Source organism: Coregonus clupeaformis, unplaced genomic scaffold (genome assembly GCF_020615455.1).
Source record: "Coregonus clupeaformis isolate EN_2021a unplaced genomic scaffold, ASM2061545v1 scaf3644, whole genome shotgun sequence".
NCBI classification, from domain to species: domain Eukaryota; kingdom Metazoa; phylum Chordata; class Actinopteri; order Salmoniformes; family Salmonidae; genus Coregonus; species Coregonus clupeaformis.
In genome coordinates, this window is record NW_025537098.1 from 4,790 (window position 1) to 32,700 (window position 27,911).

The 27,911-nt window shown below is 42.6% G+C and overlaps 3 long non-coding RNA genes across 3 annotated transcripts; 1 reads left to right on the plus strand and 2 right to left on the minus strand.

The window, feature by feature from the left end:
- Positions 1–475: 475 nt before the first annotated feature.
- LOC123490297 lies at positions 476–1,112 on the minus strand. Its single transcript, XR_006660881.1, has 3 exons — positions 1,037–1,112; positions 826–913; positions 476–514 (listed from the first exon to the last, which is right to left on the minus strand). It is a non-coding gene; the product is annotated as an uncharacterized LOC123490297 (long non-coding RNA).
- A 3,144-nt stretch (positions 1,113–4,256) lies between these two features.
- LOC123490295 lies at positions 4,257–5,988 on the minus strand. The gene is made up of 3 exons (XR_006660879.1): positions 5,938–5,988; positions 5,717–5,753; positions 4,257–4,546 (listed from the first exon to the last, which is right to left on the minus strand). It is a non-coding gene; the product is annotated as an uncharacterized LOC123490295 (long non-coding RNA).
- Positions 5,989–7,372: 1,384 nt separating this feature from the next.
- Positions 7,373–10,294, plus strand: LOC123490296. The gene is made up of 3 exons (XR_006660880.1): positions 7,373–7,480; positions 9,591–9,710; positions 9,808–10,294. It is a non-coding gene; the product is annotated as an uncharacterized LOC123490296 (long non-coding RNA).
- Positions 10,295–27,911: the final 17,617 nt, after the last annotated feature.

Below are 27,911 nucleotides of genomic sequence, written 5' to 3' on the forward strand. Positions count from 1 at the left end.
CAAGTATATTACAAATATTGAAATGTTCTTAACACAGCAAATGGAACATACAAATCTGGTGTGGAATGTTCAGTTGGGCCAACCCCGTATCACTTCAGTGTTTGCAGATATGAAGGTTTAGAGCGGTGGCCAGTAACCGAAAGGTTGCTGGTTCACATCCACGAGCTGACTAAGTGAAAAATGACACCTCTGCCAATGTGCCCTTGAGCAAGGCATTTACCCCTAGTTCTGGATAAGAGTGTCTGCTAAATGACTAAAATGCCATGTCAAGAGAGTCTATTAAATATGACTGCAGACACACAAATCAATGCTGCTAATATGTTTATTAGATGGTGATGGCTAAATCTTTCTAATTCTTCTTGCAAAAATCACAGCCCTTGAACGGTTTGAGATGGCTCTGGAAATGGCCCGGAACACCCTGACCAACAGGGGGATATTTACGGGACTCCTGTGCAGGTGCTGGTGGCAGGTCGTCCCTCAGGTTGGGGAATGAATGGGACAGCATGATCATCATCTGTGATAAGAGAACATTGCAGGATCAGAATTGAACATATCAAATGTACTTTCCTTCTCTCCAACCACAGCACAAACAAATGGTAATACATCAGAATGACAGAATCTACGATTTTGACCTTGGGAAATGTGAAAGTCGCTACAATGTTTGCCTGACAGCTGCGTCAAACTCAGTGGCCTTGATCAGAGAAAGCATTATGGATGGATTAATACATCTCAGCATTAAACTCAGTAAAGCTGCATTCACTCTGACCACAGGCCACATCTTGGCAATGCATCAAAATCAAATGATCATCATTGTGTGTCGCTTACCCAGCGCAACTCGAGAGGTGCTGAAACGCTGCGAAGGCAGCTCCTTTTGAGCGGGGTGGCTCTCTGGTTCCACTCTGCTCTTGAACACCTGTTGCCGAGTAAATTCATCCTTCCATTAGACGCCCCACAATGTCTCACTCTGACCCCATTTGCTTTGAATTCTATTTTAGCCGTAATGACGGGGAAAAACCCCAAACATGGAGCTCCATACCTTGATCTTGACCGTTGGCAACTTTGGGCAGTAACTGAACCTCCGGCCCTGGCTCTTCTTCTTCACTCTGGCAGAGGGACGTGACGAGTCTCTGTATCAGCAACAGCTGTAGAAGTGCACTTCACAGGCAATGCGGTGTCAGGGCGGTTGGCATGGAGCTCAGCAAGAACGTCACTGGAGGCCTGGCTAGTGCCTGACCTGTGGGTACTTGTGGCCTGGAAGAGATTTCTCTTTGATTTGGGCAGAAGAATATCTGGGGGCAGAAGAGATAAAATAGTTATGTTGTGTATATTTTACAATAATACACAATCTTGAAAATCCAATGAACACAATTGCAATAAAACTATTAAGCTCATGAGTGAATCCTACATGACACGAGAGTTGGCATGGTCACAGTTGTAAATGAGAACTTGTCCTCATCTGGTTTACCTGGTTAAATAAAGGTGGGGAAAAAAAAAAAATCAAAAAAAAAAATCAATTTAGTGCATATTACAAAATAAAATAAATGAAAAGTGGTCATTTTACTTACCACGCACAGAGGTCGCGGCTGACACATCATCGGTCAGCGTGTCCATCGCCTGGCCAGTCACCGCCATACAAACCTGAGAGGTTTTAGATGAGACATCCTGGTAGATGTCACGGACCGACATCACATGAAGATGATCCTCTTCACCCACATCAGGCTCATCATCTTCTAGCCTGTTCAGAATGGAGTCAAACATCTCCATGGCAACCTGCCACTCTTCGGTCATCTGCTCACCCACAGATGAGTGCTCTGAGGCAGCTACTCCGGCCTTGATCACATTCAGAACCTTGCTGAGGATCTTCTTGGCGCTGTGTCTGACTGACTCCTGGCTGACTGCAACTGTTGGGTCTTTGAGGTCATTGTTGGTAGACACTTCCATGTCCTGGATTTTGTCAGCAGTTAAATGGGTATCCTGGTGGTCCCGCTCATTGGTGAGGTGGCAACCAGTGTACAAACTCTTCAGCTCGTTCACAGCTGTGCTGTAAAGTTTCTGGGAGGATAACTGGACCTGTTCCCAGAACTTGATCCTACCTGCCCTCCTCACCTCAATTGCCTCGTTTAAGTCCACTAGAAGGGACTCAAGAATGCTAGTTGAGGCCTCAGCAATGTTCCTTGAGGAGACGTGGGCTGAAAGGATGTCCATGGTCAAAGAAGCATCTCTTATGACCTGAGTCACTACCCCTTGGGCCTTGGCAGAGTATTCTGCCATTAGGTTGTCGGTCTGAAGGTCAGCAGGATGCTGCTTTTCCCCCTGTGTGGTCACATCCTGTGCAGTGAGTGGACGGCTTAGAATAATTGTTTCCTGAATCCTCTCTGATGGTGGGAATGGACAATCAATGAGCAGGGAGTGGTAGATGGCAGTGGAGGATATGTCTGGGTGTTCTCTCACAGCCTCCCGGCTCCATGATTGCTGAGGGGCCCTGGAGCATCTCACCAATTTCCAGATCGCTGATGCTCTCGACACTCGACACTAGACGTGCTAGAAGGTTTCTAGACATCTGGCATGGAACAAAGGACTCGTCTGAGTTGTTGTCAAGCTCTGTTTTTATCACTTGCAGGGCAGTTCTGACTGACACTGCTGACCGGACACAGAGCATCCTCAGGTCGGAGTGGGAGCGAGGCAGAGGTGAGTGGTTCGAGGGACCACTGCTGCCCTGTGAGTATCTGGATCCCCCCCTCCAGCTCAAACTCAGACATGGATGCCTTGAGTTTGGCTGCAGCTTTCCCGGACCATGTCCCTTGCCACACCATCAATGTCGAGGCCTTCAATCCCTGTCCGGGAGCCAGCGCTCTGGGACCTGGAAAATGCCTCGTTCTCTAGATAACCAAGGGCATCCAGGGTATCATCGACCACCAAATCCACCAAATCATTGGACATGGCAGTGATTCTGTGACCTAGCTGGATATTCTGTTCTGTCAGCGACTAATCCCACAGGGATCCACCGTACATTTCAGCCATTTTCATCTCGACGGCCCTGTTGATCTTTGCCAGAGACAGGTTCAGCAGGTGGTCGCTTCCTGACTGTCTGACTGACATCCTGGTCTCCGTTCTCTGGACCACCAGACTCTGCACCTTGGCCGACACCGCTGACAGGAAGTAGGACACCCGCACCTCATGTCCTGTCTGAGCGTCGCTCTTTCCCCTTTGGATGCTGCTGATGGTTGCAACAATGACCTGACCTGCCAGTCGTCCTAGCTCTCTCTCAATCTCCTTAGCGGACTTTACAGACAGCCAAGTGAGCGCCATCTGTCCCATAGTATGGCCATTCATTGTGGTTGTGATTGTCCGCAGCATCTGCTCAGCAAACTGACTGCTCGGTGAGCTGATGCTGGTGGAAGGAGCTTCGGCTCCCTGACTGGCACCTCCTATCAGCATGAGCTGGGCTAGTCTGGCGTTGATCTGCTTGAAGATGATCTCCACAATGGCCATGATCAGCCTGGTGTCCGCAGACAGAATAATAGGCCTCATCTTCTTTGGTCTCCTCTGGATGGATGGCAGTATGACCTCACTCAGGTACCTGCGGGCGTCTCTGTGAACCTGACTGAAGATAAAGTTGTGAGACAGTCCGAACACAGACCTCAGGGGGTCTGAGCGGGGTCTGTCCCAATCCTCTCTATCTCCGTTCTCAGATGCTGAGGAATATCTTCTTGGGTTGTCATCTTCTTCCTCATTTCCCAAAGACTCCTCTGACCTGAAGAGCACCCCACAACAAAGATATGGTAACAACGACAATAACAAACCTTTCTGGACACAAACACTGCTTTAAAACATTATTTAAAAGAATCAACTAAAGTCATACAGATGCAGGATCTTAATTTGATCACCCTGTTGCAGGAGAACTTTCCTGCAATGTAGGAAATGTAAAAACGTATAGTGTATTTGAGGTTTTAAAAGGCTTCTGAAGTCCACTTTGACATTTCAGACTAGATTTTTTTCCCTTACGAATAATGTATCAACCCCTTCAAAAATGTCCATTAATTATAATCCAGATATTAATTCACATTTCCTAATGCTGCAGGATTATTTTCCTGCTGTAGCAAACGTAAGTTCCTACATCTGTATTCAGTGGAAATAAATCATTTTAGAGAAGTCATTATTTATACACATGTATGAAGTTAAGGAATTAACTGTTCCAACCATTATGGGGAGGAATAAGCTACAGGGGGGTACACATACGAAAGGGGGAGGGGAAGGGAGTTGGGTTCCGTGTCCTGGCACCAGTTCTAGGGCTGGTGACCTCGCTTGGCCCATGACTTGGCCCAAGGTTGAATCTGACGCTGCGGCATATGGAGGCCGCTTCCAAATCTGCTTCATTGATTACGACTGAAGACCAGGAGGAGGAAGTTGATGATGATGATGATGGTGTCCAGGGCAAATGCCTGTACATGATGAGATCAAGGGCAGGGACCACCACTGTTGAAGAGTCCTCCTTCACCCATGACACGATGTTCTTGCACTTAGCATGAGCCTCAACTATGGTGGACTGTAATGTAAAAGAATAGCCGGGAAAGATTGTTCTAAAATTGAACATTCAATTAAATCCACCGTCTGTCTACATTGTGATGTCTTTATTATCTAACCTGAATGCCACAACTTATTAAATAAAGTTATTCTATTCAACTTCCTCCGACCTTGTTGTTGAGATATAAAGCCTGCTCACCAGGTTCCCATTGTCTAGACTCAAAGTGCTGACTCGCCAGCTCCTGGTACATTTACTGTAGTATTGTAATAGAATATCTATGCCAGGGATCGGCAACCCTTTATGGGCGTGGGGGGCCCGAAAAATCTGAACTCATCATGAGGGGCCGCAGTGGCTCGCGGGTCTTCATTCCACATCCATACCCACACATGTAGTCTGAGTCGGCCCTTGCGTTTTGGGGGCCCCAAGCAACATTTTGTTGGGGCCTGCCCCCACTCTGCCAGCAAATGATTTTAGCGGATCCCCTCTTGACAGTGGAGAGACAAAATTGAAGTTTTAGGGGTTAATTTCCTGCAATTCTGCACATTTTGCCATGTGGCATAGAGAAAATGTTGCCGTTTTAAAGCAAGTTTGCTGCAATTCTACACATTTTAACCTGGGGCAGAGAGAACATTTTGAAATTGTAGAACTACTTTCATGTAATTCTACTCATTTGATATCTGAGTGAGCGTGACTAACAAAATCAATGCCCCCTCCCCATTGCCCCCTCCCCATTCGACCATGATTACTACAAATTTAGATAGCTGGCCGCTAGACTAACTTACCCCCCAAAAAATGTTTTAGCTGACATGGGCTAATTGAGTGACTGTCAGTGACTGACATAGCAAGAGAAAAACTGCTGATGCAAAACCAAAATTGAAAACGGCACCTTGTGTATTCTACTATTCTAACTCTCAACAATAAGTTGAGACCCTGACTGAGTTCCATTCTTTTTTTTTATTGATCCGGGGCTTACAAAAGGGGATCCACGGCCACCAGTTGCCCATCCCTGATCTAGACTGCATCCCAAATGGCACCCTATTCCCTATATAGTGCCCTGCTTTGACCAGGGCCCATAGAGTTCTGATCAAAGGTAGGGCATATATTTGGAAAATGGCACCATTTGGGATGCACCCATAGTCTATTTTACCGTCTCCCTGATGTTAGAAAATTCCAGCGCTAACTCTAACTCACCCTTTCATGCATATTCTCAGTCGAAAGAATCCATTGCCTGCAAAAGGGATAAATAGATGAGTACTGTTAATTATTAAAACTATCTAACCCTTGACCTCTACGGGACTAGCCTATATACATGTACACCACAAACACACCCTCTGATTGGTTCTTTGGTCAGTTGCAGAACACACAGTATAGAGAATAGGAGGTAAGTATGGGGAAGACAAAGAGCTACCTACTTCTCATTCATCTCCTCCCCTGAGAATTCGAGTTCTGAGGAGGAGCTTCTCCCGGGCCAAGGACAGGTTGTAATGAAAAGTCTGCTGTGGCTCCCATGTGTTAGATGGGCCGGCTAAGTCCTGATCAGCCTCCTGCATCTCACTCTCTGCTTCAGTCTCCTGTGACTGAGATGGGCCCGGCTGACTCTGGATCAGCCTCCTGCATCTCTCTCTCTGCTTCAGTCTCCTCTGACTGAGATGGTCCGGCTGACTCTGGATCAGCCTCCTGCATCTCTCTCTCTGCTTCATTCTCCTGTGACTGAGATGGTCCGGCTGACTCTGGATCAGCCTCCTGCATCTCTCTCTCTGCTTCAGTCTCCTGTGACTGAGATGGGCCGGCTGACTCTGGATCAGCCTCCTGCATCTCTCTCTCTGCTTCAGTCTCCTCTGACTGAGATGGTCCGGCTGACTCTGGATCAGCCTCCTGCATCTCTCTCTGAGATTTTACATATCACCTTTCTCAACTCTCATTAATTAGCCTACATTATTTATCACTATATATCACCTTGGCGATCACCTTTACCCAATTACTCACTATTTCTGAATTTGGCAGATGGCAAGACTTATCTTGCCTTTCAAAATGTTTAATATAAAAAATATACATCTCTATTTAAAAAAATCTGAAAAACAAAGCCTACCTCCACTTCTTTCTTCTCCATATTATCTCCAGTTGTATCACATATTAATGCTTTTAAAAAATTATGATACAATTACATTGCAATAAAATGCGGGATAATACATTTTCAACCACCAACGACACCAACTTGATACTTGATGACTGAATGAAGAGTCAAATGTTATCTGATCTGTTTCGAACGTGATCACGTATGACGTAATAGATATACATCGCAGACGTAATTGTGCGGTAACTGCAACAGTCAGCAGGTAGCGGCAAAATCAACAATGAAAACAACAGATACCAGACTAGACCACTGAGCGTTACACACCATTACAGTCAAATCAATTCTGCCTCATAAAAAATAAAAATCGGCCACCACAAGCAGACTTCATCCAAAATATGTAAAGGAAAATTGTTTCAAAGTGTGTTTGTAAAATGTAAGGCTCTGATATATATTTACACCTACGCCTGTTTCTTTGATAAAAAACAAGCAAACAAACATGTACACCCACTTAAAAAACACACCCACCCTTTGCAACAGATACCATTTTGGTTAATAATAATAATAATTAGTCTGCTGATATCAACCTTTGGTGTTGCTATGCTATATAATTAGCACTTCCCAATGTCTAGACTCGAATATTTGACAGCATTATGTCGATATCACCATTAACTGTTGTGTGGCGCTAGAATGCACAAAAGAACATGGGTGATTAAAAGCAGGCAACATGTCAATCAATTTTTGACCTCATCCAAGCCCCACCCATTCACTGGGCAGCCTTTATAAACTAGCTCTCATCATCATCTCAGCCTTACTGATTTTGTCTCTGTCTTGAACGGTTGTGTCCAGGGTCTTCTGTCAGTCTCAACATCGTAACTTTAAAGGTATGCTGCTTGAATGGTGGTGTTACAACTCCCTTCATTTTGCATTATGTCATAGCATTGTGTTTTACGCATCTCACGTTGCGGTTCTATTCATTTCATGTTTTTAGGAAGTTGGTGGATCCGTGTCGGTTGTGTTTTGCCTTTCGCAGTGACTAGCTAACATGCCACGTAACGGCGTGGTGTTTTGCCCGTTTATACCTAACTAACGTTAGCTAGTTAATTGATATACATTGAGTGACTCTTTTAAAGTTAAGTCTCATCCTAATAGTAAACCAATGACTTGGAGTAGTTATAGCATGCTTAACGATAGTTAATTAGTTGAATGTAACGCGGTAACTCCGGTGCTGTGCATTTCAGTTTCACCGGACGTGACTGGCTTACGGGGTGACAACTGCTAATTCACATGGCTAACTAGTTAAGCCTTGCGGGTTACCATAAGCCAATTATTTGTCCCTCTCGTGTTACTATAAGCTCACTTGTAGGTGGCAAGTACTTGACAATTCTACTTTAATCTACTTGGAATTTATTTCGATTAAAGACCGTGGAAAGCCGGGCCATGTGGCATCTGATCTGTACCAAATATGGCCGCTTGCTTTAAACAATGGGATGTACTCAAGTTCATGGCGCTAACGTCCTTAGCTCGCTTTGAAAAGTATATTAATGCCGGTGTAACACTCGGATCTGTATTTAATCGGGACGTAGCCAGTTAACTAGTTACTTTTCGTGGTTTGCTGTCATTCAAACGGTGGGAGAATTTAACAATCAGCCCATCGCGATGTAAAAATGCTAACTAATGTATTGCCAAGCTTGCAAATATGTGCACAATTCGACTGGGTCCGGCGCAGGGTGTGGTTGTGATTTGATTAGATGACTCGTTTATAGTTTGAATGCTGTTAAGTCGGTGTAGGTTTTGAATATTATTATTTTAAAAAGCTCAATGAAATGACGTTTGAACCAGACAGTTTAACACTGCTGCAGCATCTGGCTGCAGTTCAGTGTAGTGAACTGTACTTTCTATAGATCTAAACATAACTATACTAAAGCCTGAGTTCACTTTGCACAACAGTAACTAAGCAACAGTACCAGTAAAAAATGTCTCGTTTGCCCGTGTATGAAACATCAGGCAAATCCCCGCCTTATTTTAGTTCATTGGTCACCATAGCAGCACCCACCCGTAGTATGCGCTCCAGCAGGTATATCTCACTGGTCATTCCCAAAGCCAACACCTCCTTTGGCCGCCATTCCTTCCAGTTCTCTGCTGCCAATGACTGGAACGAATTGCAAAAATCTCTGAAGCTGGAGACTCTTATCTCCCTCAATAACTTTAAGCATCAGTTGTCAGAGCACCTTACCGATCACTGCACCTGTACACAGCCCATCTGAAATTAGCCCACCCAACTACCTCATCCCTATATTGTTATTTATTTTGCTCATTTGCACCCCAGTATCTCTATTTGCACATAATCTCTTGCACATCTAGCATTCCAGTGTTAATACTATTGTAATTATTCTGCACTATAGCCTATTTATTGCCTTACCTCCATAACTTGCTACATTTGCACACACTGTATATATATTTTCTGTTGTATTTCTGACTTTACGTTTTTTACCCCATATGTAACTCTGTTTTTTTTATTGCACTGCTTTGCTTTATCTTGGCCAGGTCGCAGTTGTAAATGAGAACCTGTTCTCAACTGGCTTACCTGGTTAAATAAAGGTGAAATATATATTTTTTTTAAATAAAATTGGCAATGAAAGCAAATTGTTCATACTAAATACCCCATAGGCATGGAATGGGCATGTGGGAATACTTTCCGCAGGATGGGTGATAAGAATAGAATTGTGCTGTCCTTGCCCACTTTCCCACTAGCCACAGTACATCTGTTCACTCCATAGCAGTCTAGGTGACATTGAAGAGCTGTCAACTGGCAGTACATTGGTCAAAGGTTGTGCAGAGTGGCCTGGCTTACTCCAGCTAATTCAACAATTTCAGTTTACGGGGGATTTGGATTGCCAAGACCACAAATTAGGCTGTTTTTCCATTAATGTGCATTTCACTGATGGCCCACTGCCATTTCAGTCACTCAAAATCTATCCTCCTGTGTTGCAGCACCATGTCTAACACCGAACGTACCTTCATTGCCATCAAGCCTGGTGTCCAGAGGGGGCTTGTGGGAGATATCATTAAGGGCTTTGAGCAGAGGGGCTTGTGGCCATGAAGATGATCCAGGTATGTGAATAACTGAATCTGTTCAGAGGCGCTTCTAGTAGGGTTCAATGGCATTTAACTGCTTAATATTGAACTGAGTTTCTTTGTGTGATTGCAGGCGTCTGAGGACCTTGTCAAGCAGCACTACATTGACCTGAAGGCCATGCCCTTCTATGGCGGCCTTTGCTCATTCATGCATTCTGGTCCAGTTGTTGCCATGGTAACTATCCTCCCCATGCATGCACTACGCACAGCCCGTTTCAAAATGCTGGCTCATTGCTAGATTCATAGTGGCTCACTGCTAATGCCACCCTGGACACTATACTTCAGGTTCTCTTGAGCGGTGCTTGCGATATAATTAATCGTTACTCCTTATAGTCCAAGGACCTTACATGTTCTGTTTAAATGCAAATTGGCTCTGGAAGCCAAAACAGGCAAATACTCCATTTAAACGTGAATCGATTCTCAGTTGCGGTACGTTGCTAGAAACATTGGGTGTAAAGGGGGAAATGGACACCATGAATCCATGCAAGTCACGTACCACAGCAAGGAATTTTGACTCCCAAAGTGAACAATGGTAAACGAATAAACTGTGGAAAATGCGATGATTATGCACAATTCTGTGTCTGGTTTTTCAGAATGCTCTTCACTCTTGTCAATTGATATTTCTGGTCCTGCAGCATTCCATGACATTTTCGAACACTCACTCCCATCCTGTGTGTGATTTCTCAACAGAATTCCTACAGTGCACCTTGTGTGCTCTCATACTCCCTCCTGAAAGCACAACAATAGACTGCATTACCCACATAGGCCTAATGGGAGCACATAAATGCACAAGAGGTCGAAATAATTATTCTGCCATGCTACTTGAAACTGACAGACAGACAAACGTCAGACATGCAATTTCAACTGATGTGTGAGCTCATGGCTTTTATCCCACCACGTTTTAAGAATAGAATAGTCTCTGATTCCAGTACTTCCATTATCATTTGAACACAGGTCTCTCAACACAGGTACATTTTCTGACAGACAGACTGCCATTGAATTTCCAACATTGCCATAATATCATTCTCCACTTAGAGGCAGGGGACTCCATACTTCTGATGCTTCCCAAAACAATTTAACATGCAATCTATCAGGTTCCTCATTACTTATGTTGTAGTTTGTCCCAAAAGAAGACTCCCTTGTCCACCCATTAATCTACCTGTGTGGCATGCTTGTGATTTTCCTCTCTCGGTGACCTGAGAAATGATCAGGACACTGATGCCACAGGGCTTCACATCTGAGCCAATGGAAAATAACAGGTGTATTTCTGTATGCTCTGTAGATTATAGTCAGTTTTGTTGCGTGCGTGGCTTAGATTGTCTCAGACATGAGTGGATGTCATAACATACATGCTGTCAATGCATGTGAACTCCAATGCTCCATCTCCCTCAATAAAAACAACAATGGCCTCTTTGCGATGCAGTAAATTACTCTCTTCCAACCCTAAGACCTTTAAAAATGTATTTATTTGGAAAGTTATGCGTAAATCCAACAAATAAGTTACACAACCTCAAACATGGGGACATACTTTCAAGCTTCCCTGCCAGTCAGGTAAACAATTTCCAATGTCGTATCTACTCTTATTTACTACTGACAACTGCAGGCTGTCAACAGGCCGATTCTTGTGTCCCATTCATGCGGCCTCTCTCAGCTTGGCCAAATGGCTGTCCAAAGCCCAGGTTTAATTTACTGTATCTAGTTGCATGGATGTTACCATCCAAAATGACATGACACATGCATTGTGCTACTAGATTTGATATTTTACATGATTTGCACTAGCTTGTCAAACCTGTTCACCAGCAAGTTCCAGTGAGGTTCATATGTAACCAATACTATGTAAATGGCTGTGTAAGAATGGAAAATAAAATACAGTCAACGGTTGTCCTGTACTAAGGCTTACCTGGAAACTTCTCAGTGACTAAACCATTGTCAATCAAGGAAGAATGGTATCTGCCTAACTGGGATTTTCACTGTTATGTTTAGATGATAATGTCACTTAAGTTGTGAGTGTTTAATTTTGAAACTTATCTGACCCACATCAACAGTCAAAAGATTGGTTGGAATGAAAACATAAGAATCGTTGCTCTCATAAAGAGTATTTACAGTACTGTAACTGTACAGCAGGCATATTTCACATACAAATTTTTTTTTTTTTAAATTGCTATAGGCTATTCTCAATAGTCTAAAGTGGCTACCTCTCCATCTTCACTGATCCCCATCAATCCAGGTCTTCCAGATCAGTGCAGATGCAGGAAAGGAGATATTGAAAGGAAACCACTTTAGACTATTGAGATTAACCCAGAGGCACATTTGTGTTAACGAAATAATTTTGGAATCTTACAATACTTGTTGCCTATGATCATTAACTGATTGCTATTATGGTCTTACCTTAGCCCAATGATGGACTAAAGGAGCCTAACGTTACTCCTTATAGTCCAAGGACCTTACATGTTCTGTTTAAATGCAAATTGGCTCTGGAAGCCAAAACAGGCAAATACTCCATTTAAATGTGAATCAATTCTCATTTGCGGTACGTTGCTAGAAACATTGGGTGTAAAGAGGGAAATGGACACCATGAATCCATTTAAGTCACGTACCACAGCAAGGAATTTTGACTCCCAAAATGAACAATGGTAAACGAAAAAACTGTGGAAAATGCGATGATTATGCACAATTCTGTGTCTGGTTTTTCAGAATGCTCTTCACTCTTGTCAATTGATATTTCTGGTCCTGCAGCATTTTTAAATTGCTATAGGCTACTCTGGATCCTCTTACAAAATTGTTGAACACAAACTTACCTTGTATCTATTTTTTCTTCTGGGTGCTTTCTTCTGCAATGGAGTTGAAAGAATGAATGAGTCTGTGACTGTCCTACAAAGCTGCTGTCACCACTGGTACTTCCAGCCAGTCAGGTATATGTGTGATTGTGCATGGGGTGTGTTGTGAAGGGGAGTTGACAGCAGCTTGACAGTGGTGGGGTGAGTTGGTGAAACAACTAGCAGTGCCCTCAAAGTATTCACACCCCTTGACTTTTTTCCACATTTTGTTATTACATTTAGATTTTGTCACTGATCTACACACAATACCCCATCATGTCAAAGTGGAATTATGTTTTTAGAAATGTTGACAAATTAATAAAAATGGAAAGGTGAAATGCCATGAGTCAATAAGTATTCAACCCTTTGTTTTGGTAAGCCTAAATTACTTCAGGAGTAAAAATTTGTTAACAAGTCAGATAAGTTGCATGGACTAACTGTGTGCAATAATGGTGTTTAACATGATTTTTTTAATGACTACCCCCATCTCTATACCCCACACATACAATTTATCTGTAAGGTCTCTCAGTCAAGCAGGGTGGTGGCGGCATTATGTTTTGGGTATGCTTGTCATCGGCAGGGACAAGGGAGATTTTTAGGATAAAAATAAAGGAATAGAGCTAAGAACAGGCAAAATCCTAAAAAAACCTGTTTCAGTCTGCTTTCCTACAGACACTGGGGAGACAAATCCACCTTTCAGGAGGACAATAACCTGAAACGCAAGGCCAAATATACACGGAGTATTCCAAACATTAGGAACATCTTCTATGGCAAGACTTGAAAATGGCTATCTAGCAATAATCAACAACCAGCTTGAAGAATATTTTAAAGAATAATGGGTAAATATTGTACAATCCTGGTTTGTAAAGCTCTTAGAGACTTACCCAGAAAGACAGCTGTAATCGCTGCCAAAGTTGATTCTAACATGCATTGACTCAGGGGTTGAATACTTAACTAATCAAAATATTTGTATTTTATTTTCCATTAATTAAAAAAAAAGTAGAATTTTTTGTGCCACTTTGTACAACAAAATGTGGAAAAAGTCAAGGGGTGTGAATACTTTTTGAAGGCACTGTATTTCTCCTTTAACATGCGTGTGAAAGAGACATACTGTGTAAGTAGATATTGCTAATTAGTGTAGATCATTTTGTTACTAGCACATATATTATATTCATAGAGATAGATTAAGGAGTTTGGTTATTTTGAGAGGTTCACCAACTACACAGCTGTAACCTGCTGCTGAAATCGCAAATCTGTAAATTAGTCAGACAGACCAGAGAATAGATAGAATCTGTGTTGATCCTAAACCTAAACACAAATTACCATTCATTTCACAACTGCAGCTATTTTTCCATGTCTGATCTGCAGGGCAAATATATTTATTTTTGACTCTCAAGACACCCTCATGAGAACAAAAACTAAGTAAAATGCTGATGAGGGCCCATATATGCACTTCCCACCAATTATAGTTGCTGTTGGTTTCTGCATTAGGGGACTACAGGGGACAACTCTTTGTTTGTTTGGTGTTAAGGTTCATTCATCATAAAGACATTTCTCCAGCCTATTATATTACAGGAGTACCTCAGGACAGACCAAAACAATAAATGTGATAAAGATGCACTGAAACACGAGGAGAGAGAAATGATTTGGCTGAATGCAGATCCAAACGCCTTATGAGGAGAAATGTAGGTGTTGGAATGCTACCTATCCTGACTGACGTCTTAAAGGAGGATCTAAAGTATGTAACACATGGTGCTGTGACTGTCATTCATCTGGAGTCTGTAGGTGTGTTTCTCTCAAAGCTTGGCTCAGCAGGGAGGAGGTCCCTTTGGTGCAGTAAAAAATAAAGCATCAATTTCACAGTGCGAATGGCACCATCAAGCAAACTGTTCTATGAGCCACAATGGGAGCATAAATGAAGTAAGGGTTCATATTAGCTTCCACTTTCTGATGTGTCTGTCTGGCCTGGGTCTTGTTCTGCTGATAAACTGGGTCGATGTGTGCCTTCAGAAAGTATTCATACCCCTTGACTTGATTTCCCCCCCTCAGTTTGGTCAGAGGTCCAGTCTAGGCAGTCTGGGTGTTCCATATTTATAGAGACCAATGTGCTCTTGGAAACTTTCAACACTCTAGAAATTGTTTTATACCATTCCCCAGATATGCCTTGTCACAATTCTCACCTCCCAGATCTACGGACAGTTCCTGGACTTCATGGTATAGTTTCTGCTCTTCCAAAAAAAAGAAAGCCGCACACTTCTCCTAGGGCTCAGATGCAATAATATAATATCGTTAATAACCAACGTTTGACAGACAAGCTGTCTTCATCGGGGTATAATGACAAACACTGCGGGTCACTGGTTTATATAGTGTGAAAGGACACACGCAGGTCTCTGTTAATCATGGCGGGTGTGGCCTATTAGCATTGGCCAATTCACAGATAAAAACAACATACAAAAAACATGATAGCATATGATCATAGATACTTAGCTACATAGGTTCTCAACATTTACAATGAATAGCAAAATCACAAGAATGGCTTCAAATCAAAGTCGTTGAACCCGAAGGGAGCAAGGTCTGCTCTGAATGCACTATCAACTGTGGGACCTCAAATGAGCAGGTGTGTTTTATTTCTAAATCATGTCCAAACAATGGAGTTGTCCACAGGTGGACTCCAATCAAGTTGTTAGCGGCTCAAGGATGATCAAAGGAAATTGGGTGCAGCTCAGGTGCAAGTGGGAGGGTCATAGCAAAGGGGTGTGAATACCTTGTGTAAATTAGATATTGCTGCATTAATTTTAAATACATTTGCATATATTTCAAAAACATGTTTTCACTTTGTCATTATGGGGGTAGTGTGTGTAGATTGGTGAGAAAAAAATACATATTTAAGCAATTTTGAATTTAAGCTGTTAACAACAAAATGGGGAATAGTCCGGGGTATGAATACCTTTCTCTAGGCGCTGTCGTTAAGTCATTTAATCCAAGTTGTGTGAAGCTGGTCAATTTTACACTATCAGATATAAAGGAGCGCCTTCCTCGCAAAATGGCAGCTTTAGTCAAGATGGAATTCACTGTGAATAGTTCTAATCCATTGTTGTGGCTGGTAACAAACAGATTATCAGGTCAACATAAGGAGGTGACCTGCAGGTTTGACAGCTTTTCTATACTAGTTAAGCATTATAGTCAATCTATAATGTTATTGTTCTCTCATATCTCATGAAACAGAACAAATATAATAGCCAGAATCAAGGAAATTAAGTTATATTTTATCCATTACACAAACATTTGTAAAAACCTAAAAGCAGACAGAAGAAATATACAATGTGCATTCTGAAAACAGAATATAATTGCTCAAATTAAAGCGGAAAAAACAGGACAACGAAGACATGGTCTCTTGCTGTGAATAAATAATTCCTCAGTCAGTCCTTTTCATGGTAAAATGTCTTCTTGAAGAGAATGCTAGTAGTATTGAGGGGAGCTTGGTGTCTTGATCCCGTTTGTGATGCTCTTCTTCAAAGTCTTTTGTATTGCAACAACCTGAAATGTAGTAGAAAAAATCTAGCAAATTAATATTATTCAAATATCTTTCTTAGATTTATTTATTTGTATCAAAAAATGACCCAGTGTTGATTTTATTTTCTGCTTTCCGAAAATAAAATATTCAGGAAAAAACAAGACTACGCCTGAAGGAGGCGCATGGCCCTTGTTGTTGGGGAGAAACAGCTGTTTGGGGGAGAAGTCCAGGCAGTGGGCCCTGTAATGGTTTTCCTCTGGAACATGGGGAGTTCGAGAACACTGTGAAGCTGGGGGTATGAACCTGAAATGATAAGGGTAGACACATTGATGACAGTAAAAAAGAGACCTGGTTTTGCTTCATTTAAAATCGTTCAAACTTTATTCATATCCAAGTCATGCTTTAATAAAACCTCTTCATATACATTATAGCTGTAATGATGACAAAGACAACATTAGGTTGGTTTGTGTGTGTGTGAGAGAGACTGACCAATCGGGCAGCCTCGTTCAGTCAGCCCTGGAGGCGATGGCCAGGATCTCGGAGGTGGGGTTGAGGAGAGGGTGGCAGGTCACCAGGTTCATGATGGCCTTCAGAGCTTGGGTTGTTCTGCCGCATACACACCTCCTGAGTACACGTTCACCACACCTGCCGCTGACCTGAGATAATAGAAATGGTAGAAAATGTATGAAAAACTTGGTGTGCTTACAGGTATCTAGGTATTTCTAAATAAAACAAATTTAATTGGGTCGTTCCACGAAATGGGTGCCTTTTGATATTTTATGTAGAAATTGTGTACAAATCTTACATTTTAAAAGCCTGTTATATTAAATGACATGTCCTTTAACATAGACCACATTATATAAATAAAGACTTGCTAAAGTGCCAACATCTCTGCATTATGACATGTCCCTTCGTCAACCATGTGTCACCTCTAGGAAGATTTTAACCCACTTAACCCCAACATTTCTCCAAGTTTCACCATCATTGTACAGCCCTTGTTATTTTGTTGCTTTGACAAAGTCATTTCTGAAGATGATTTATTTAATGTTATTAATTTACGTCTGTCCCTCATTTTAAGATCAACCATGTTACTTGAACTGAATTCTCGTTTTAATAAAATGAAACTATTCCTTTTTAATATTTCCCCCCCAAAAAACATAGAACATCTAACAGTCAAATCGTAGAGTAAAAGCAGGTGAACTGGTTCTACTCTTTTTGGCCATTTTCTGGGGTTTTGTGGTGGAAAACTGAGTGGAGTCGAGCATAACACGTCAGCCCTGTAATCCATAGATAGACAGGCTAGTCATTTTCTAACTTATTTTTTTTGTGAAGATTGCATTTATTAACCTCCTGTTGCACAAAAACAAGATTCCATTCCCCCTGTCACCATGAAATGTTGGCTGATTAAAGATGAAATCATCAACCTGTTATGCTCCAACCCTGTTACTTTATTTGGCACTTAATAGGCACTTACTATAATTGTTTTATTTAACCTCTTAAAAGTGGGAAAACATGTTTTTTATTAAGTTGAATGTGATCTTTATGACAATGTTAAAATGTGTTACACTTCTTAAAAAGGCACCTAATTGGTGGAACAGCCCAATTATCCTGAAGGTTTTGTGACAGAATCATGCATAAAATCTAAAAAAGACATCTGAAGTAAGACAAACAGGACAATACAAACATTGCAATGGTTTGATCACAAACGACATTGGCTGCTGAATCATATCAGCAGGAAATGGATGAATGAATAAATGAGCTACACAGCAACAACCTTATGAAAACAAAATGGCTGACTCACCGCCCGGCCAGAACTATCCGTTCCTGGATGCACTATGGAGGTCCCACTCACACAGCCATCATCTGTGAACCTGTTCAGGCATTTACTGCTCCTCATGCCCATATGTACACCTCACCCTCCTCTGCCAACATCAAAAAGGTTTAGTACATACAGCGTACCCATGTACAGCTTTAAAGGTGCAATATGCAGAAATCAGATCCGCCATTTCCTCTTTTGCTAAAATGCTAGTGACAAAACAAGCAGTGGTCGCCAATGCAGTGGTCACTTTGAGTCGGAAATACAAGCCACATTTTTTTTAACATGACAAAAAACACAAGCCTAGATATGAAACATTAACCAATTAAAAATTGTTCTGTAGCAATGAGGTTTGTAGTAGGCTATAGGCCCAATACACTATCACTGAATATTGGCTATGCTTGAACTGCCTCTGCCAATATTGTTCTTCTCAGATCTGTTTGAAATTATATTTCAAAATTGTAGGTATATGATCACACTGGTAATAGATCATTTGCTGTATTACTTAAGGCACAGCTGAGTGAGCATAATCATTTGCTTTTATTTATTTTACTGGACTGATGGCCTGCATCTGATGATCACTCTGAGGGGAAGGAGAGAGCAGCGGTGAGGCTGCCTCTCACCAGAAAAGGGGACACAGTCTTCCAGCTGATGGAGAAACTCAAGTCGCACTGCATTATTTCTGCCTCATGCACCAATTCATGTTGTTAATACGATGGCCAGTTAAAGTGAAATATTCCTCGATATAAAAAAGAGTCACGCCACTAATAACACTTTGCTATACTGGTTGTAGTGTGAGTGGAAGTAGGGAGAATGCGCATCGACAGTGCTGAATAACAACTTAAACTTACTCATAAAAACAGCAGCGCTTTGCTGTATTCGTTGAGTCTCTCTCAAGTCATGGTTTTAAAATTAAGACATTTCACAGTATACAACTTTTGCTGTGCAGCTCGAGGCTTCTTTTTACAGTCTATGGCTCGAGGAAACTGTGCAACACAGTGATCTGAGCTATCTGATTGGCCAGCGGTAGGCCTGTATTTGCTCTCTGGGCCTGCCGGGTAAGTGGAGTTCTACCTTCAGACACATGACATTTTTCAAAACGGGAACACTTTGCCTTCCCAGTGCTAGGGCTGCTCAATCAAGTGCCCCTACCGCCAACTGCACAAAACAAACACATAAAATAGGAACACAAGGCTTTATCGTTGTTTCTATACAGAAATGTTTGGTGACCGACTAGGAATACCTTGAAGATTGACTGGTTGGTGACCACTGGTGTAGAGAATCATTGTATCATCTGAACCGCTGTTAAATATATTTTCCATAAACAAAAAATATTGTATTTTCAGCTGTTTGAAGTTGGTGTACAAAACCGAAAGTAAAAGACACAAAAACAAATCTACCGCTTCTTAGACTTGCTTTCAAAGAGAGTGACAGATATATAACTCACATTTCTATGTGAATTTGGTCAGGTCGCCCCAAAAAGTTACATATTGCAGCTTTAACTAAAATCATCTAAAAAAAAGGCTTTAGGATGTGATTGGGATGTGGCTGTGTGTCTTTTTAGACCAGGGTAAAACCCACCAGAATTGGTGAAGACTTTGCTGCCGTCGTGGGAGAAAGACACTCCCGTAATGTTTCCGTTGATCTTCATGCTTTTCACTACCTCCTTTGTCTGAAAAAAACAACAATGAGAAAATACTGACATTTATGCAATGCATCTGGTTGTCACATCATTTTTCATTATGAAGCTTACCAAGTCACATGGTGTTTGGTTTACAAGCACACAACGACGAGAGACCGGAGCCTTGTGAGTCACTCAATGTTTTGCACCACGTGCCAGGTGATCTAGGGGTGGCAGGTAGCCTGGCGGGTAGGAGCATTGGGCCAGTAACCGAAAGGTTGCTGGATCAATCCCGAGCTGACAAGGCAAAAAATCTGTGCTCTGCCCCTTAGCAAGGCAGTTAAACCCACTGTTCCCCGGCCGCCGTTGACATGGATGTTGATTAAGGCAGCCCCCCGCACCTCTCTGATTAAGAGGGGTTGGGTTAAATGCAGAAGACACATTTCAGTTGAATACATTCAGTTGTAAAACTGACTAGGTATCCCCCTTTGCCCTAGTTACACCACTAAATGTTTGCTAGATATCTTCTAACTATTAAGTTAACTGTCTAAAATGTGCTAAAAACAAGCTTCTCTTGGTAACAGCAGAGAATCCCCTCCTGGATCAAGAGCGTTGCCGTCTAATATTGTGCAGCAAACTGTGTATAATTTTTTTGTTACTTGTATAACTTTGAGATGGGATGTCTGTCCTGCAAATAATTTAGGTCAGAGACTGTATAAAATGTTCACAATGAGATTTTACGTGTACTTGTTAGCATTAATAACAGGTTAGATTACTACCTTACAGCCAACAGGTTAGATTACTACCTTACAGCCAACAGGTTAGATTACTACCTTACAGCCAACAGGTTAGATTACTACCTTACAGCCAACAGGATAGATTACTACCTTACAGCCAACAGGATAGATTACTACCTAACAGCCAACAGGATAGATTACTACTTTACAGCCAACAGGTTAGATTACTACTTTACAGCCAACAGGATAGATTACTACCCTACAGCCAACAGGATAGATTACTACCCAACAGCCAACAGGTTAGATTACTACCTAACAGCCAACAGGATAGATTACTACCCAACAGCCAACAGGATAGATTACTACCCAACAGCCAACAGGTTATATTACTACCTTACAGCAAACAGGTTAGATTACTACCTTACAGCCAACAGGTTAGATTACTACCCAACAGCCAACAGGATAGATTACTACCCAACAGGTTAGATTACTACCCAACAGCCAACAGGTTAGATTACTACTTTACAGCCAACAGGTTAGATTACTACCTTACAGCCAACAGGTTAGATTACTACCTTACAGCCAACAGGTTAGATTACTACCTTACAGCCAACAGGTTAGATTACTACCTTACAGCCAACAGGATAGATTACTACCCAACAGGTAAGATTACTACTTTACAGCCAACAGGATAGATTACTACTTTACAGCCAACAGGTTAGATTACTACTTTACAGCCAACAGGTTAGATTACTACCTTACAGCCAACAGGTTAGATTACTACCTTACAGCCAACAGGTTAGATTACTACTTTACAGCCAACAGGTTAGATTACTACTTTACAGCCAACAGGTTAGATTACTACCTTACAGCCAACAGGTTAGATTACTACCTTACAGCCAACAGGTTAGTTTACTACCTTACAGCCAACAGGATAGATTACTACCCAACAGCCAACAGGATAGATTACTAGCCAACAGGTTAGATTACTACTTTACAGCCAACAGGTTAGATTACTACTTTACAGCCAACAGGTTAGATTACTACCTTACAGCCAATCAATCAATCAATCAATTTTATTTTATATAGCCCTTCTTACATCAGCTAATATCTCGAAGTGCTGTACAGAAACCCAGCCTAAAACCCCAAACAGCTAGTAATGCAGGTGTAGAAGCACGGTGGCTAGGAAAAACTCCCCTAGAAAGGCAAAACCTAGGAAGAAACCTAGAGAGGAACCAGGCTATGAGGGTGGCCAGTCCTCTTCTGGCTGTGCGGTGGAGATTATAACAGAACCATGCCAAGATGTTCAAAAATGTTCATAAGTGACAAGCATGGTCAAATAATAATCAGGAATAAATCTCAGTTGGCTTTTTCATAGCCGATCATTAGAGTTTAAAACAGCAGGTCTGGGACAGGTAGGGGTTCCATAACCGCAGGCAGAACAGTTTAAACTGGAATAGCAGCAAGGCCAGGCGGACTGGGGACAGCAAGGAGTCACCACGGCCGGTAGTCCCGGCGTATGGTCCTAGGGCTCAGGTCTCTCAGTTGGCTTTTCATAGCCGATCATTTAGAGTTGAAAACAGCAGGTCTGGGACAGGTAGGGGGTTTCGTAGCCGCAGGCAGAACAGTTGAAACTGGAATAGCAGCAAGGCCAGGCGGACTGGGGACGGCAAGGTGTCATCATGCCCGGTAGTCTGACGTATGGTCCTAGGGCTCAGGTTCTCAGAGAGAAAGAGAGAACGAGAATTAGAGAGAGCATACTTAAATTCACACAGGACACTGGATAAGACAGGAGAAGTACTCCAGGTATAACCAACTAACCCCCAGCCCCCCGACACATAAACTACTGCAGCATAAATACTGGAGGCTGAGACAGGAGCGGTCCGGAGACACTGTGGCCCCATCCGAAGAAAACCCCGGACAGGGCCAAACAGGAAGGATATAACCCCACCCACTCCGCCAAAGCACAGCCCCCGCACCACTAGAGGGATATCCCCAACCACCAACTTACAATCCTGAGACAAGGCCGAGTATAGCCCACAGAGGTCCCCACCACAGACACAAACCAAGGGGGAGGGCGCAACCCAGACAGGAAGATCACGTCAGTAACTCAACCCACTCAAGTGACGCACCCCCCAGGGACGGCATGAAAGAGCACCAGCAGGCCAGTGACTCAGCCCCTGCAACAGGGTTAGAGGCAGAGAACCCCAGTGGAGAGGGGAACCGGCCCGGCAGAGACAGCAAGGGCTGTTCGTTGCTCCAGCCTTTCCGTTCACCTTCACACTCCTGGGCCAGACTACACTCAATCATATGACCTACTGAAGAGATAAGTCTTCAGTAAAGACTTAAAGGTTGAGACCCGAGTCTGCGTCTCTCACATGGGTAGGCAGACTGTTCCATAAAAATGGAGATCTATAGGAGAAAGCCCTGCCTCCCGCTGTTTGCTTAGAAATTCTAGGGACAATTAGGAGGCCTGCGTCTTGTGACCGTAGCGTACGTATTGGTATGTACGGCAGGACCAACTCGGAAAGATAGGAGGGCAAGCCCATGTAACGCTTTATAGGTTAACAGTAAAACCTTGAAATCAGCCCCTTGCCTTAACAGGGAGCCAGTGTAGGGAAGCTAGCACTGGAGTAATATGATCAAATTTCTTGGTTCTAGTCAGGATTCTAGCAGCCGTATTTAGCACTAACTGAAGTTTATTTAGTGCTTTATCCGGTAGCCGGAAAATAGAGCATTGCAGTAGTCTAACCTAGAAGTAACAAATGCATGGATTAATTTTTCTGCATCATTTTTGGACAGAAAATTTCTGATTTTTGCAATGTTACGTAGATGGAAAAAAGCTGTCCTTGAAACAGTCTTGATATGTTCGTCAAAAGAGAGATCAGGGTCAAGAGTAACGCCTAGGTCCTTCACAGTTTTATTTGAGACGACTTTACAACCATCAAGATGAATTGTCAGATTTAACAGAAGATCTCTTTGTTTCTTGGGACCTAGAACAAGCATCTCTGTTTTGTCCGAGTTTAAAAGTAAAAAGTTTTCAGCCATCCACTTCCTTATGTCTGAAACACAGGCTTCTAGGAGGGCAATTTTGGGGCTTCACCATGCTTCATTGAAATGTACAGCTGTGTGTCATCCGCATAGCAGTGAAAGTTAACATTATGTTTTTCGAATAACATCCCCAAGAGGTAAAATATATAGTGAAAACAATAGTGGTCCTAAAACGGAACCTTGAGGAACACCGAAATGTACAGTTGATTTGTCGGAGGACAGACCATTCACAGAGACAAACTGATATCTTTCCGACAGGTAGGATCTAAACCAGGCCAGAACTTGTCCGTGTAGACCAATTTGGGTTTCCAGTCTCTCCAAAAGAATGTGGTGATCGATGGTGTCAAAGGCAGCACTAAGGTCTGGTAGACGAGGGACAGATGCAGAGCCTCGGTCTGACGCCATTAAAGGTCATTTACCACCTTCACAAGTGCAGTCTCAGTGCTAGTGATGGGGTCTAAAACCAGACTGAAGCATTTCGTATACATTGTTTGTCTTCAGAAAGGCAGTGAGTTGCTGCGCAACAGCTTTTTCTAAAATTTTTGAGAGGAATGGAAGATTCGATATAGGCCGATAGTTTTTTATATTTTCCGGGTCAAGGTTTGGCTTTTTCAAGAGAGGCTTTATCACTGCCACTTTTAGTGAGTTTGGTACACATCCGGTGGATAGAGAGCTGTTTATTATGTTCAACATAGGAGGGCCAAGCACAGGAAGCAGCTCCTTCAGCAGTTTAGTAGGAATAGGATCCAGTATGCAGCTGAAGGTTTAGAGGCCATGATTATTTTCATCATTGTGTCAAGAGATATAGTACTAAAACACTTAAGTGTCTCTCCCGATCCCAGGCCCTCGCAGATCTGAGCAGATCCAGGACAGCTAAGCCCTGGAGGAATACGAGATTCAAAGAGGAGTCCGTAATTTGCTTTCTAATGGTCATGATCTTTTCCCTCAAAGAAGTTCAAGAATTTATCACTGCTGAAGTGAAAACCATCCTCTCTTGGGGAATGCTGCTTTTTAGTTAGCTTTGCAACAGTATCAAAAAGAAATTTTGGATTGTTCTTATTTTCCTCGATTAATTTGGAAAAGTAGGATGATCGAGCAGCAGTGAGGGCTCTTCGGTACTGCACGGTACTGTCTTTCCAAGCTAGTCGGAAGACTTCCAGTTTGGTGTGGCTGCCATTTCCGGTCCAATTTCCTGAAGCTTACTTCCAAAGCTCGGGTATTTTCTGTATACCAGGGAGCTAGTTTCTTATGACAAATGTCTTTCGTTTTTAGGGGTGCAACTGCATCTAGGGTATTGTGCAAGGTTAAATTGAGTTCCTCAGTTAAGTGGTTAACTGATTTTTGTCCTCTGACGTCCTTGGGTAGGCAGAAGGAGTCTGGAAGGGCATCAATGAATTTTTGTGTTGTCTGAGAATTTATAGCTACGACTTTTGATGCTCCTTGGTTGGGGTCTGAGCAGATTATTTGTTGCGATTGCAAACGTAATAAAAATGGTGGTCCGATAGTCCAGGATTTTGTGGAAAAACATTAAGATCTACAACATTTATTCCATGGGACAAAACTAGGTCCAGAGTATGACTGTGGCAGTGAGTAGGTCCAGAGACATGTTGGACAAAACCCACTGAGTCGATAATGGCTCCGAAAGACTTTTTGGAGTGGGTCTGTGGACTTCTCCATGTGAATATTAAAATCACCAAAAATTAGAATATGATCTGCTATGACTACAAGGTCTGATAGGAATTCAGGAAACTCAGAGAGGAACGCTGTATATGGCCCAGGAGGCCTGTAAACAGTAGCTATAAAAAGTGATTGAGTAGGCTGCATAGATTTCATGACTAGAAGCTCAAAAGATGAAAACGCCATTTTTTTTTGTAAATTGAAATTTGCTATCGTGAATGTTAGCAACACCTCCGCCTTTGCGGGATGCCGGGAATATGGTCACTAGTGTAACCAGGAGGGGAGGCCTCATTTAACACAGCAAATTCATCAGGCTTAAGCCATGTTTCAGTCAGGCCAATCACATCAAGATTATGATCAGTGATTAGTTCATTGACTATGACTGCCTTTGAAGTGAGGGATCTAACATTAAGTAACCCTATTTTGAGATGTGAGGTATCCGATCTCTTTCAATAATGGCAGGAATGGAGGAGGTCTTTATCCTAATAAGATTGCTAGGGTGAACACCACCATGTTTAGTTTTGCCCAACCTAGGGTCGAGGCACAGACACAGTCTCAATGGGTATGGCTGGGCTGACTACACTGACTATGCTATTGGCAGACTCCACTAAGCTGGCAGGTTGGCTAACAGCCTGCTGCCTGGCCTGCACCCTATTTCACTGTGGGGCTAGGAGGAGTTGGAGCCCTATCTATGTTGGTAGATAAGAGGAGAGCACCCCTCCGGCTGGGATGAGTCCGTCACTCCTCAGCAGGTCAGGCTTGGTCCTGTTTGTGGGTGAGTCCCAGAAAGAGGGCCAATTATCCACAAATGTTATCTTTTGGGAGGGGCAGAAAACAGTTTTCCAACCAGCGATTGAGTGCTGAGACTCTGCTGTAGAGCTCCTCACTTCCCCTAACTGGGAGGGGGCCAGAGACAATTACTCGATGCCGACACATCTTTCTAGCTGATTTACACGCTGAAGCTATGTTGCACTTGAGTGACCTCTGACTGTTTCATCCTAACATCGTTGGTGCCGGCGTGGATAACAATATCTCTATACTCTCTACACTCGCCAGTTTTTAGCTTTAGCCAGCACCATCTTTAGATTAGCCTTAACGTCGGTAGCCCTGCCCCCTGGTAAACAGTGTATGATCGCTGGGTGATTCGTTTTAAGTCTAATACTGCGGGTAATGGAGTCAGCCAATGACTTGGGTTTTTCAATTTGTCAGAGCTAATGGTGGGAGCCTTCGGAGTCTCAGACCCCGTAACGGGAGGAGTAGAGACTAGAGAAGACTCAGACTCAGACTCCGACTCGCTACATAATGGGGAAAACCGGTTGAAGGTTTCTGTCGGCTGAATGAGCGACACCGGTTGAGCATTCCAACAGTATTTCCCTCCAGAAGCCATGAGAAAGTTGTCGGCTCGGGGGGACTGTGCGGGGATTTATACTAACGTTACTGTCTGTACTTACTGGTGGCACAGACGCTGTTTCTTCCTTTCCTACACTGATATTACCCCTTGCCTAACGACGTCTGAAGCTGGGCTTGTAGCACAGCTATTCTCGCCGTAGGGCGAGAATTCTCCTGTATATTATGAGTACAGCGACTGCAATTAGAAGACATCATGTTAATGTTACTACTTAGCTTCGGCTGTTGAAGATGTTGATGAACCATGTCCAGATAAAGCGTCCGGAGTGAAAAAAGTTGAATAAGGGAAAAAAGTTGCGATGGAAAAAAGGAAAATAACGTAAAGTTGGCAGCTAGAACGCACAGGAAAATGACTCTTCTGTCTCGGGATAAACGTCCGGGGTGAAAAAAGTTTAACGAAAAAGATGAGTGAGGACAAAACTAAAAAAGTTGGTAAATTTGTTGAACACAAGAGATTGATTAAACGTTTATTAAAAGTAAAACGTGAATAGTTTGGCAGGTAGCCAAGTAGCAACAAACAGCAGAGCAGCACGGAGACAATGCGAGGCGAGACGGAAGTCACGTGACAAACTCAGAGATTCTGTACAACAACAATGAGGTCAAGGCAAGAACTGGCCAACAGGTTAGATTACTACCTTACAGCCAACAGGTTAGATTACTACCTTACAGCCAACAGGATAGATTACTACTTTACAGCCAACAGGATAGATTACTACCTTACAGCCAACAGGATAGATTACTACCCAACAGCCAACAGGATAGATTACTACTTTACAGCCAACAGGATAGATTACTACCCAACAGGATAGATTTTTACCTTACAGCCAACAGGATAGATTACTACCCAACAGCCAACAGGTTAGATTACTACCTTACAGCCAACAGGTTAGATTACCACTTTACAGACAACAGGATAGATTACTACTTTACAGCCAACAGGATAGATTACTACCTTACAGCCAACATGATAGATTACTACCCAACAGCCAACAGGATAGATTACTACTTTACAGCCAACAGGATAGATTACTACCCAACAGGATAGATTACTACCTTACAGCCAACATGATAGATTACTACCTTACAGCCAACAGGTTAGATTACCACCTTACAGCCAACAGGATAGATTACTACTTTACAGCCAACAGGTTAGATTACTACCTTACAGCCAACAGGTTAGATTACTACCTTACAGCCAACAGGTTAGATTACTACCTTACAGCCAACAGGTTAGATTACTACCTTACAGCCAACAGGATAGATTACTACTTTACAGCCAACAGGTTAGATTACTACTTTACAGCCAACAGGATAGATTACTACCTTACAGCCAACAGGTTAGATTACTACCTTACAGCCAAAAGGTTAGATTACTACCTTACAGCCAACAGGTTAGATTACTACCCAACAGCCAACAGGTTAGATTACTACCTTACAGTCAACATGTTAGATTACTACCTTACAGCCAACAGGTTAGATTACTACTTTACAGCCAACAGGTTAGATTACTACCTTACAGCCAACAGGTTAGATTACTA